Raw genomic sequence first — 12,781 nt, 5'->3', positions numbered from 1 at the left:
CTAGGAATGGTAGAACGATGGGTTCGATGACGGTTTGGATGTACCGTGCACTATTCAGTGTCCCCTCGACGATCACCAGTGGTGTACGGCCAGTGTAGGAGATCGCTCCCCACACCATGATGCCGTGTGTTGGCCCTGTGTGCCTCGGTCGTATGCAGTCCTGATTGTGGCGCTCACCTGCACGGCGCCAAACACGCATACGACAATCATTGGCACCAAGGCAGAAGCGACTTTCATCGCTGAAGACGACACGTCTCCATTCGTCCCTCCATTCACGCCTGTCGCGACACCACTGGAGGCGGGCTGCACGATGTTGGGGCGTGAGCAGAAGACGGCCTAACGGTGTGCGGGACCGTAGCCCAGCTTCATGGAGACGGTTGCGAATGGTCCTCGCCGATACCCCAGGAGCAACAGTGTCCCTAATTTGCTGGGAAGTGGCGGTGCGGTCCCCTACGGCACTGCGTAGGATCCTACGGTCTTGGCGTGCATCCGTGCGTCGCTGCGGTCCGGTCCCACGTCGACGGGCACGTGCACCTTCCGCCGACCACTGACGACAACATCGATGTACTGTGGAGACCTCACGCCCCACGTGTTGAGCAATTCGGCGGTACGTCCACCCGGCCTCCCGCATGCCCACTATACGCCCTCGCTCAAAGTCCGTCAACTGCACATACGGTTCACGTCCACGCTGTCGCGGCATGCTACCAGTGTTAAAGACTGCGATGGAGCTCCGTATGCCACGGCAAACTGGCTGACACTGACGGCGGCGGTGCACAAATGCTGCGCAGCTAGCGCCATTCGACGGCCAACACCGCGGTTCCTGGTGTGTCCGCTGTGCCGTGCATCTGATCATTGCTTGTACAGCCCTCTCGCAGTGTCCAGAGCAAGTATGGTGGGTCTGACACACCGGTGTCAATGTGTTCTTTTTTCCATTTCCAGGAGTGTATTTTGTCTATGTATGGCAATGACATAAAAAGTGCTGAGTGATCAGATATTCCTAATTCTAATACATGTTCTTCTGTATTCCCATAATTTTTGCTGCTCTTTATATTATCAATGCTTGTGGCAGAAGTGGCTGTTACCCTCGTGCACTCAGTAAAATTTAGTGTTAAGCTGTTTGTAGCCAATATATTAAAATCAGATCAAATTACAATCTTTTTATGTGGTTTCCCTACCTGCAACCTACTTAGCAGAGTTTCAAATTTCTCTAGAAATGCCCTTGTAGCCCAATAGTCCGGGACATGATATATGCTTATGATTAATAAACCGTATTCAGAGCGCTCAATGCAACAGCTTTCGAATACCTGTTCCTCACTTAAACAATTGAAAGTCGTTTTGGCTTCGAAGTTTTGTGTCTGTTCAACTAATATACGTGATCTCCCATACCCCTTTTTTCTGCAAAAACTCGATGCTAACTTGTAATCTGAGAGTGAATTTAGTAGCTTGACGTTGCCCATTTAAGACAGTGTTCCTTCAAACATATGACTTTTACAGAGTTTATTTGCCCTAAGAGTATTTCTAAGTCATATAGTTTGTTCATCATTTCTCCCGACACACCACCTATGTTTAAGTGCATTATGAAGCTGATTTTACTGACTAAAGAACTTACAGTATCTATTAAACTGTCGGCAAAGTTTACACCTATGTGCGTCTTTACGACTAATTTACGGTTCCTCGTTTTGTTAGTTCTTTCAGACCTAATTCCATAGGAATTGGTCCACCGTATTAGTTTCCCTGTGAAGGAGCTTCCATTGAAATGACAGGTCTGTTTTCGATATCATGAGATATCTGTTCAAGCACATCGTTAATGCTTGCAGCTAATCTTTTCTTACCATGTTTGTCGCGATGCATTCCGTGGCATGTAAAACCGTTTCTTTCGTAAGTATCAATATCTATGAGCTTTACATTTACAAATATGGCACAAAATCTTTTTAACTTATAATTCGTTCGTCGAATTTCTTTGTTAACACACGACCAATCCGGAAGATCATACCTTTGTGGGAGTGTTGTTACAATTACGTTTGTGAAATGCAGGAATCGCAGCACTGTGATCAGCTTCTTAACAAAGGCCGTGGCTTCGTTTTTGTAAACAAACTATTATCACCACACTGTCTTTTTTTGTGAGTTCTGATCAATCTTCGTTAACACTTTTAACCACATTGCCAAAAGTGGCACCAGGCTTTACAGTGCCTGAGATTTGAACATTGTTATGTACACTGTTTGAAAAGAGTTCCCGTATGTTGTGACCGTCACTATCGCCGAATATTTTCACCTCCTTCTTCTGTTGCATCGTCTTTGTAGAATCGTTTTTACATGACACTGAGAAGACTTCTTTCGGCGTTTCTTTATGTCCATAGTTTTCCTTAATCGAGAAATCGTCTTCTCTTACTGAGAAGGAGTCTGGTTTGTTTACACCTGGTTCCTTGTATTGAAGATGTACCTCTGCACCACATATACACTTATTCTTCAGAGTAGCATATTTGTTGTTTAGAGTAAGTAAATCACTTTGAAGTACTCTGATTTTTTCGTCTTTTTCCTTGATGGCGTTTCTAAATTTGTTTTCCACAGCATCACTAACACACGTGAAACAAGTCCATCTGTAGTCCTCGTTTACAAATTTTATGCTTAATTTAGCGCACTTCTCGTGGAACCAGTGGTGACAGCCTTTACACTGAATACCTATAATCACTTTTTTGTCGCACATCTTACAATTGTTAACACCTTTATAGTCCACATTTATCGGAGCCGTCCTCATTTACTGTTTTACTGTACGGTGCCATCTTGACCACTTAAATGGAATAAAGTAATATGTTTTAAAACAGTATTAAGTGTACAAATATCAGGTAACACTAGTATTGGCAAAATGCTAAGTGAAATCATCCCTAGAGAGAGCCAATAACATAACAGACAGCAACAATGAGATTTTTTGTAGTGAGCAGGGCCAATTAGTGTTACAACTGGGGTGCTTTTGCCTGTGCTGTCACCCTTGGCTCCCTGCACCATGGATACATCAATGGGGCAGCCCATAATATAGCTATAGCCATTTTTTTGGCAGCTGATTTAGTGATTCCCTATTCTTTGGGCATGCCCTGATGGAAGGCAGTACCTTGGTGGTCACCAGGAATCGCAGAAGCCATTAAAGATTGTAGGCTGGCTGTCCAATGGCACAAGTGGCAACCATTGACGGAGCACCTCATTGCCTTTAAGAAGCTCTGTGCCCAAGTGTGAAACCTAATAAAACATCAGAAACAAGAATGCTGGGAATGGTATATTTCAACTATCAGAGCTTGTTCCTCTCCTTTGCAGGCTTGGACCAAGATCAGATGTCTCTACAGATACCAGACATCTGCAAAGTGTATGTGGTATTACCTGGATTAGTTCTGTCTACACTGATCCAGACTAGAGATCGCGAACGAAAGGGCGCAAAGGAACGGTTCAGCAAGATGAACGAAAGGACCGAGGAACGAATTCCAAGGAACTATCGGTTCATAGTTCACTTCGGTAACGGCGGTCTACTTATAGTTCCTTGGAACGAGGAACGAGCGGTTTATAGTTCACTTCGGTCGCGGCGGTCTACTTATAGTTCCCGGGAACGAGGAACAATCGGTTCACAGTTCACTAGTTCACTTCGGTTGCGGCGGTCACTTCGGCAATTCTCGTTCCAGCCTCGGTCGCGTGCTCTTCTCAGTCTCGGTCTCCCTCGGCTGCACTCGTTCTTCGCATGACCACCTGTCTCAGTTCCACTGCCGACTGCTCCTAGTTAGTTCAGTATCCAGTTGCTCGTTTCGTTCACTGCGATCGTCTATCTTACATGTGTTCCAAACTGTTCTTGCACTTGGTTCTGGCTATTCAGCGTCCACGACCGGTAATCAAAAAGTATTTTATAGTTACGTAAATTACATAAAAATTACGTTGTATGCAATAGATACGTCTTTTCAGGTAATTACGTTGTATGCAATAGATACGCCTTTTCAGGCAACAAAAGGGCATATCAGCTCATTTCATTATATCGATGAACAGCAGAAGACATATTTATAACAAGGCCAGTTTTTTTGTTATTCATATATTTTCTGGTTTCGTCGACTTGATTCAGCAGCTAACTTTCAATAATTTGCTTAATTTTTAGTGTAAGAAAACTCGTATGAAACGATTTTCGTGTATCTCTCATATACAAAACATTACATTTAGGAAGGCTCTCATTATTTTTAAGTTGTGTTGTTTCCAATTTGCATTACCTGCTAGTTTGGTTTCTTTGAAAAAAGAAAAGTGGGTTGTGGATCATTTTGGCTCAGTAGGAATAGCGTGCCTCTCCATTTGAAAAGTCATAGCTTCCCATAAAATCGTATTTACTTATTATCTCAAAAACATTTGTTCAGAAGGAGCTTTCAAACCAAAAACTTTATTACTGCGGACTTAATAATAATTATTATTATTGCTGCATTAACTTTAATAATGCAACATAAAAACCTAATTTTTACTAAGCGTGTGCCGCAAGTATGAGAAAACCAGATTTTATTTTATGCTTCCATAAAGTCTTTACTTTGCCTACGAACTCAGAGACAAGGTGAAGTATATATAGGGCGTAAACGATTATTGTTTACAACATAGCATAGTGGAAGTCGAAACGAAGAATTTTATACAAGACACTTGTGGTCTATTAAGTTGGGAAACAGCCACCAACAGGTTTACAAGACTACGTGAGCTGTAGCACATGCGCGTCGCGTGAGATTTTCATGTTCACTTCTCCAGCTCTCTACACATCGTTATCGATTGTTTCGCAATTGTTGCTTGCATTAGCTTGTTATTTCTTCACTGCCTAATTATTACATGTTTGTCTGTTTGTTGTATCTGCTCGTAAAGGGCAACACATCGCCCGTAATTGGCGAGCAATCTGTACTCGGGGCCGGTTTACCATGTGCCACCAAGACTACGGTTGAGTAAACGAGAGGTTCTGTAGAATCACAGAAATTACTTCTAAAAGTGTATAAGTGTTCTGTAATGAATAAAAACTCTATACTCCAGGGGGGAGGCAAGTGCTCCCTCTTGGTGCTCTCCATCCTTCAGTCACCTACACTACTAGTTTTCAGTTTTTCATAGGAACCATATACCAAGCACAAATGAACGGTGAACGAGTAAAAATGAACGGTTCCCAAAAAAGGACGATCAGCAGTGAACTGGTTCCCAAGGATGAACGAGTTTGCCGATCTCTAATCCAGACACTATCACCTGTTCAGGACAGCCGAATTGGAAGGTGGTGGGCGTGAAAGAACCATTAGGAAGATTTTAAGTAATAAGTCTTTTATTGGCCACTTTTGCCTTCTAAAGGGTCACATAGTCACGCCCAGGGAGGCGAGAGTGAACCAGAGCGTAGTCAGGGGCGAACCGTAGTTTGCAGAGTTAAGGAAAAGCGGTGTCTGGAAAGACAAAGTCCGCGGTGCCGCAGCACCGGGAAGGGCAGGAGATGACTGCTACAGGGCGCGCGATCGAGAGAAGAGAGCCCGGTGGCGGGCGGCAGGGTACATCCTCAGCCCTGATTGGTCAGAAGCTGAGCAAGCTGCGGGGGCAGCACAGAAATTTCCAGAGCGTGGCCTGCTCAGCATCGATGCCGGGGCGGCATTACCTTGTCAGCACGTGAGGGAGGTACGTGATCGAGGTGCTTGCTGACTTGCTGTTGCCGGACTGTGGGATGGAAAAATTACCGGCAGCCGATGCTGTCGGCTACGGCTTGAGAAGAAAGTGACTTTTGAAAGTGAATGAAAAGTAGAATAAGGGCCTACTATCTGGCTCATCCTTACGCTTCTCCCTGGGGAACGTGTGTGATTTCATCCTGATGATGATCAATTTAGGCTCCCACAGAAGATGGCAGGGACCTTAACCTATATTCCAAGTATCTCTGGTTTTTTTTTTAAATGAGTATACACATCACCACTGAATTTGCACGCAGGACTGGGTGGCACGATGCGGCGTGTGGTGGTGTCCTCAGCGGGCAGTGCGCAGGCTGCCGGCGGGAAGGGCCGTGGCTGTCGCACTGGAACTCAGCGCAGTGGGCTATGAGGGGGGGTCTCACACGTTTCAAACACACTTAAAGAGGGAGTCAACACTAGGGGAAGCACTTCACTATGCGGCACATGTTTTCACATTGGTAGATAACACAGTTGCTCTCTTAAAACTAAGGGAGGGCACATGCCTGATAGGGTCTTTCTTCCAGTCATGGGCGATATTCACCCTGAGGCTGGGGTTCTGGAACCATTGGAGGGAACCGTGTTAACCGTTTGCAAAATCCCTTTTTGTGCAGGGTCCATATCAGCATAATAATAAGAATAGCAGTGACTGGGGTTACTGTGGCGCTGGGTATAATGGTTGTATGTAGTTTAGTGGCTGTTTGCCATTCATTTAGGTGCGCTAACAGGCGATCGTAAGAAATTTGTCATTGCTCATGTTTTAAATGGTCATCAATTGATGTTAAGAGGTGATCATTTGATATATTAGATGAAGCAGGCAAATCAGTTGACAGAGCTACCACAAATGAGCTTTCAGGCAGAAAAAATGTAGGCAAATGGGCGTGAATACTAAGTGAGTAAGCCATAGTGACGGGAAAGGTTATTAGTGGCATGATAACATCACAATAAGAACGGTTTGCTAGAAATCAACTGTTTGAGATTTCTATCTCAAATGTCTGTGACTGGAAGTTGTGTTCACAGCAATGAAGCGTTAATATCGTGGTAGCACTAGTAATGCGGGCGGGAGTCAGCGTGGCGGTTACATCAGAGTGGTGCACGACAGATGACTTCAAGGCTGTGCTATGTCCGAGTGGCGCTATGTCAGGGCAGCGCACGTCACACATGGGATTATGGGTGACATCACGCTAGATGGGTTGTTACGGCGGGTTCTGTTTAAAATTACATTATGCATTAGTAAATTGGTTCATAAGTGACAGATATGTCACAACAATTACATAGTTAGGCATTATACATAAAACATATTCAAGTAAATTCAGTGTCTTCCACAGCACAGAAATGCTAGCTTGTCACCCGTATCCTCCTATATAACAGGCTTTAGTCACTTAACAAAGGTGACACGGTAAATCAGAAGGGTCTCAGCAATAGAAACGTATGCATGTGGACAGAGGGAAGGATAGCTTGGTACTCTGATTAAATATAAGATTCGGAATGTTGGAGTTGAAGAGGAAAAGATGACAAACCCCAAAGACAGGAAACCCCCCCTACCCAGGATCCCCCACTGTTCCAGTACTTCACTGTGGCGCCGGAGGGAGAAGTGTGTTAGGCATTCCCTGCAGAACAGACTTGCCACAGCTTCACCTTCCCAGTCCCCGAAAATTAACCCCAACACTCCCTATTAACTGATCAATGAAGGGTAACCAATTAGCATTCTGCAAGACAAAGTAATAGAAGTTTTTAACATAGTGTTAGTTACATCCAATATCAAAGTTCCTTGGGAATCCATTTTAGCCCAAGCATAATTTTTACATAAACATGAAAATATAGAAATGAGGTACACAAGTATCATATTAAATTTACTGCATATTCCATATCAATAAGTAAACAAAGTTAAATGCCTCTTTGGGCTAACCATCCAAGTGTGATAATGTTCACATTATGAGAAGAAGTTTCTCATGCATCATTATATTTGTTAAACGCCATAAAGTCATGCGTGAAAATGACAAAGAAAAATGACACCAGTTTGGTGCAGGTGGGGCATCTCATTGCCTGGGACTATGTAAAGTCGCATAGCCTCGACAGCAGGAAGTGTTAGTGTGGGAGGACAGTGTCAAATATCCATGGTTACTAGTGTGTGAATGTGTGTTTGTGTTGGTGAGTGAAAAACAGCTCTGCTTAACTCTAGTGCTAGGGAAAAGAGGGAGGGAGGGGGGGGGGAGGCACTGTTACTGCAGTTGTACGATTACCGTCTGTAACTAGATGGTACAGTCAAGTGATATTCATTAAACCTCTGTGTACAATAGAGAAATAGCCTAAGAGTAGGCCAGGTGCAGGATGAATGCTACTAGAGAGGCTCAGACGACTGAATAGGAATGGTCCCATGGTGACTGGGACAGATGACAAGAGAGAAATTCCGATTGTAGTAATTGTATAGAGGTATAAGAGCAAGCTTCACATCACCATTGAAAAAGTATCATGAAGATGAATGCTGCAAGAGAGGCCAGAAGGCTGAACACGGCGACAATAGAGAAACTCTGACTGCAGTAGTTGTATTGGCCCCTGGAGGGAGGCAATGATGCACAGATGAAAGATAGAGAGGTAGACGATCGGTTTATGAAACCAAAAACTGAAAGAATAAACCAATCAGCATTGTTGACATGATGGTATCGCCTACTTAACTGTGTACACGACAATGCTGAAATTCCAAGATAGCTGCTACATACTTCTTCTAAAAACTCGACATCTCTCACATAAAAAAAGCAACTTTACTGTGCTACCAAATTCGCCGTCTTCGTCCTCTCACCATATGCGACTAAACTCAGTGTGTCTATAACTCCTAGGAGCTGGCCTCATCAGACCGAGCTAATTGCTCAAAGCTCCATCTATCCTTCGGTATATCGCAGTGTCCTGGGACATGTCATACAGTTAAATAATACTACTTCAGTAGTCAGAGATCCTCCAGAAAATACAATGGAACATTGATGTCAAAGAAGGCTCAAGTTCTGATCTGAGATTTCCGCTTACTGGCGGTTAGCTGCGGGCTACACGTGGTTCGCATTTGATAGTGCCTGATCAGCAGTCGTCAGAGAGCACAGAACACTGTTCTATTGAACTCTTCTTCGGCATGTAAGATTAAAGTCTAACTGTGTTAGTTCACCTGAACTGAATAGTTTTGTGCTGGAATATGCCTGGATAATTGTTGTGTACATAGTTCCGCGTAGTCAGCGTGTAAACAACTTTCCCACTAGAGTGCGCCCCACTAAGCACAACAGCGCAGGCGCAGCGCTCGTCCGTCTCCGCACTACGAGATGGCACTGTCTTAGAGGCGGACCAAATTCTGCTTCTGCCGATCCGCGTATTAATATGTAATGCAGCCAATGAGGTTGCTGCTAACGTAGAACCTTTTCTCCTCGCGGATCACAGTTGCGCAGTGATACCTGAACGCGCGATGTATTATAACGAGTATACAGACCTCCGATTAGTCAGTCTGCATTAGTCTGTACTAGTCTGCGTTAGTCTGTACCAGTCTGTAGTCAAGTTTCAGTCTGCGCCTAATAAGATTATCATATTCCTGTACATAGCCATGAAGATAAATGTATAGACACGTTGTCAAGTATCAGAGATATGTGAGAATAAGATTAACGTGCCAAGAGCAAAGGAACTTAAGATTGTCAATTGTAAACAGCATCCAGAATCAAGTTACGTAATATCTATGATTTTTATTATTTTAATAAATGTGTGTGAAAATTAATCAAGTTCTGTTTAAAGTTGGTCACCGTCAATCTGCTACTCTAAGCGTGCAAGTAGCATTTCTATCGTCTGACCTAACGGCAGAAGATAAACACGCCACGATAAGACCACTTCGTTAGAGCGACAAGTCAAATAATCTCATGGTGTGTGTACCGAAGGTCTTACAGTACGCACACCACAATAATAAACTCCAAAAGACGTTGTTCTGTTGGAAATTCAAAGATGAAAGTGGTTAGAGTGGACTATGTCACTAAACTGAAAAGTGATGAAACGACATAGACAGCTAGCGGTCCACACAATTGCCAGTTGCGTCACGTCAGGTACACTCCCTTGTAGGTTGTGCGTGACTCTTCGTGTGTTGTTCTGTTGATAGTTGAAAGATGAAAGTGGTTAGAACGGACTATGCCACAAAACTGAAAAGTGAAGGAACAACATAGACAGCAAGGGGTCCGCGCGATTGCCAGTTGCGTCACGTCAGGTACACTCCCTTGTAGGTTGTGCGTGACTCTTCGTGTGTTGTTCTGTTGATAGTTGAAAGATGAAAGTGGTTAGAACGGACTATGCCACAAAACTGAAAAGTGAAGGAACAACATAGACAGCAAGGGGTCCGCGCGATTGCCAGTTGCGTCACGTCAGGTACACTCCCTTGCAGGTTGTGCGTGACTCTTCGTGTGTTGTTCTGTTGATAGTTGAAAGATGAAAGTGGTTAGAACGGACTATGCCACAAAACTGAAAAGTGAAGGAACAACATAGACAGCAAGGGGTCCGCGCGATTGCCAGTTGCGTCACGTCAGGTACACTCCCTTGCAGGTTGTGCGTGACTCTTCGTGTGTTGTTCTGTTGATAGTTGAAAGATGAAAGTTGTTAGAACGGACTATGCCACGAAACTGAAAAGTGAAGGAACGACATAGACAGCTGGGGTCCGCGCAGTTACCAGTCGCGTCATGCCAGGTGCATATCCTTGAGGATGTTGCATGACTCAGTGTTGTTCTGTTGAGAGAGGAAAGATGAAAGTGGGCAGGATGGACTATGCCGCGAAATTGAAAAGTTAAAGAACAACACAGACGGCTAGGGTTCCAGGCAATTGCCAGTCACGTCACATAAGGTACATGCCCTTGCAGGTTGTGGTTCTCTTGTTCATCCAACAGACTAGGTGTATGGCCAAAATTTGCTTGTCCTGTGGACGTTATTCACTCCGTTTACATTATCTATCATGGGGGCAGGCATGTGGCATGTCCCTCCAAACAAACATCCAAATACAAATGAAATAAAACATGGTTATGTCTTAAATTACCCTACCAAAATAGTTTCCTACCTAGAACATTATTAATAAAAACTTAAATAATGCGCAACACTCGGGAACTTACTCTGGCATACTTGGAACACTACAAGTTAAATAATTATCCTCATCATTCTAGTAACACAGTGAGACATGCAAACACTAGGTTTATTGACACAAATACTCAATTACTGGTGCTGGTAAAGTTCTAGCAAAACTCTAATAACTGGTAATGAAACATAGACAAAATGAACAATAGTAAAAATAATACATAGACATAAGTAATTGGCAACCCATCATAGTGACACAAGCGGTAGCAAAACCACAATAGAGGCAAAAGTACAAAATATTATTTCCCTTACACAAAACTTCCTTATTCTCCAGTTACATTTCGTAGCAAAATAAGTGTAAAAGGTCTCTGTTATTCTTTGTACACTTTTGTTTGCATCTCCATACCAAATGACACATCTCTGGAATGTCCACCTACAGGTGTGCTGTCTTTAAGTTCTTCCAGTGTCACTAGCAACGCTGTGAAATAGTACAGTGTTATGTTAATGCTTCTGTTAGCAAGCTTTTAACTTAAAGTGGTTCTATGTCTTCTTCAGTTATCAGATCAATAATTGCCACTACCTTCTTTAATGTTATTAAACATTTGGTATAATATTTCCTGCGTTATTTGTACTTCTGGTCTCATAACTACATAAGGTTGATTGTTGGCAGTCCCCTAGCCCCTTGTTTCGAGTTTTGTTTGTTGTTCCTTTTGTTACTTTCTCACCTACCTGCTTCCTAATACTGGTACTGGTACTAGTTGCCTCTCGCTGACGTCGATATAACTTACCTGTCGATGTTTTTGTTTGTAATAAAATTAGAGTTCATTTGTCATGTGTAGAGAGTATAGGCAGGAAAGTAATTTCCTTTGTTGTAACTGCGACCGGGTCGGTCGCGGGGTTGACATGACGAAAAGCGGGGCGGGACCCGCGGAGAAATCAGCGAACAATAACCCAACGAGAGAGGTCGGACACAACCAAAGAAGGACAGAACGAACAACAAGATCGAACAATGGAGTCACAAGGAAACCTAACAAACACCGAACAAGAAAGTAAGTAAGCTGCGTAACGCGAGCGGATGTGTCCACAGACGTACGCGAGATTAGACTGGCTGGCTGAGCTTTTTTTTTTTTTTTTTCCTTTATTGTAATTTTCAGCACCTCATACAAGGCGGGCTGGCAGCAGCTTAATACGCCGCTCTTCAGCCTTATGGGGTACAATAATATGAGATAGTTGACACAGAAAATACAAAAAATGGCGGGCAAAGAAAGTAGTTACAAAGAAACAAAAAACAAGAAGCCGTTCACGTTGGACGATAAAAACACTAACACTGGTTGACACGGCGCACAAAACACGGAGAACTGCGACGGCACATGTGAACAGTTGAGTTGTAACTGCACGAAACACAAAACGAAGCACACACACTAGACACTGATGGCGATGATCTCCGGCGCGCGAATGTTCACTATGCGTGTGCGAGTCCGGGGACCTGCCAAGAGAGGAGGAGGAGGAAGGGGAGTGGGAGAGGGAGAGGGGAGAGCAGAGATGCCACGGGCAGGGGAGAAAGGGGGGGAGGGAGGAAGGGGGGGGAAGCCCGGGGGGAAGAGTGGTGGAGGGAGGGGACGGGGGAAAAGGAAAGAGAAGGGGAGGGAAGGGAAGATAAGGGAGTGAGGGAGGGTGCCTAAAGGAAAGGACACCGGAAGTGGGGGGGGCAGGGTCAAAGTTGATAGGAGGGGTAGATGGAGGGGAGGAGGACATCATCAGGGAGGGGGAGCTGGCGGAAGCCACCTTAGGAGAGAGTAAGGAGGGTGGAGAGATGGAGACCGGGCGGGACGTGGGAATACAGGCGCGGCAGCGGGCGGGGATGGGAGAGGATCGGGGATACGAGCGGGTGAGGAGGATCAAGTTTACGGGAGGTGTACAGGATCCGTATCCTTTCAAGGAAAAGGAGGAGGTGGGAGAAGGGGATGAGATGATACAGGATCCGCGTGGGGGAGGGGAGACGGATGCGATAGGCGAGGCGGAGT

This window comes from Schistocerca americana, chromosome X (assembly GCF_021461395.2).
Source record: "Schistocerca americana isolate TAMUIC-IGC-003095 chromosome X, iqSchAmer2.1, whole genome shotgun sequence".
Classification (NCBI taxonomy): domain Eukaryota; kingdom Metazoa; phylum Arthropoda; class Insecta; order Orthoptera; family Acrididae; genus Schistocerca; species Schistocerca americana.
The sequence above is the reverse complement of the archived record's forward strand: the minus strand, read 5'-3'. Positions refer to the sequence as shown.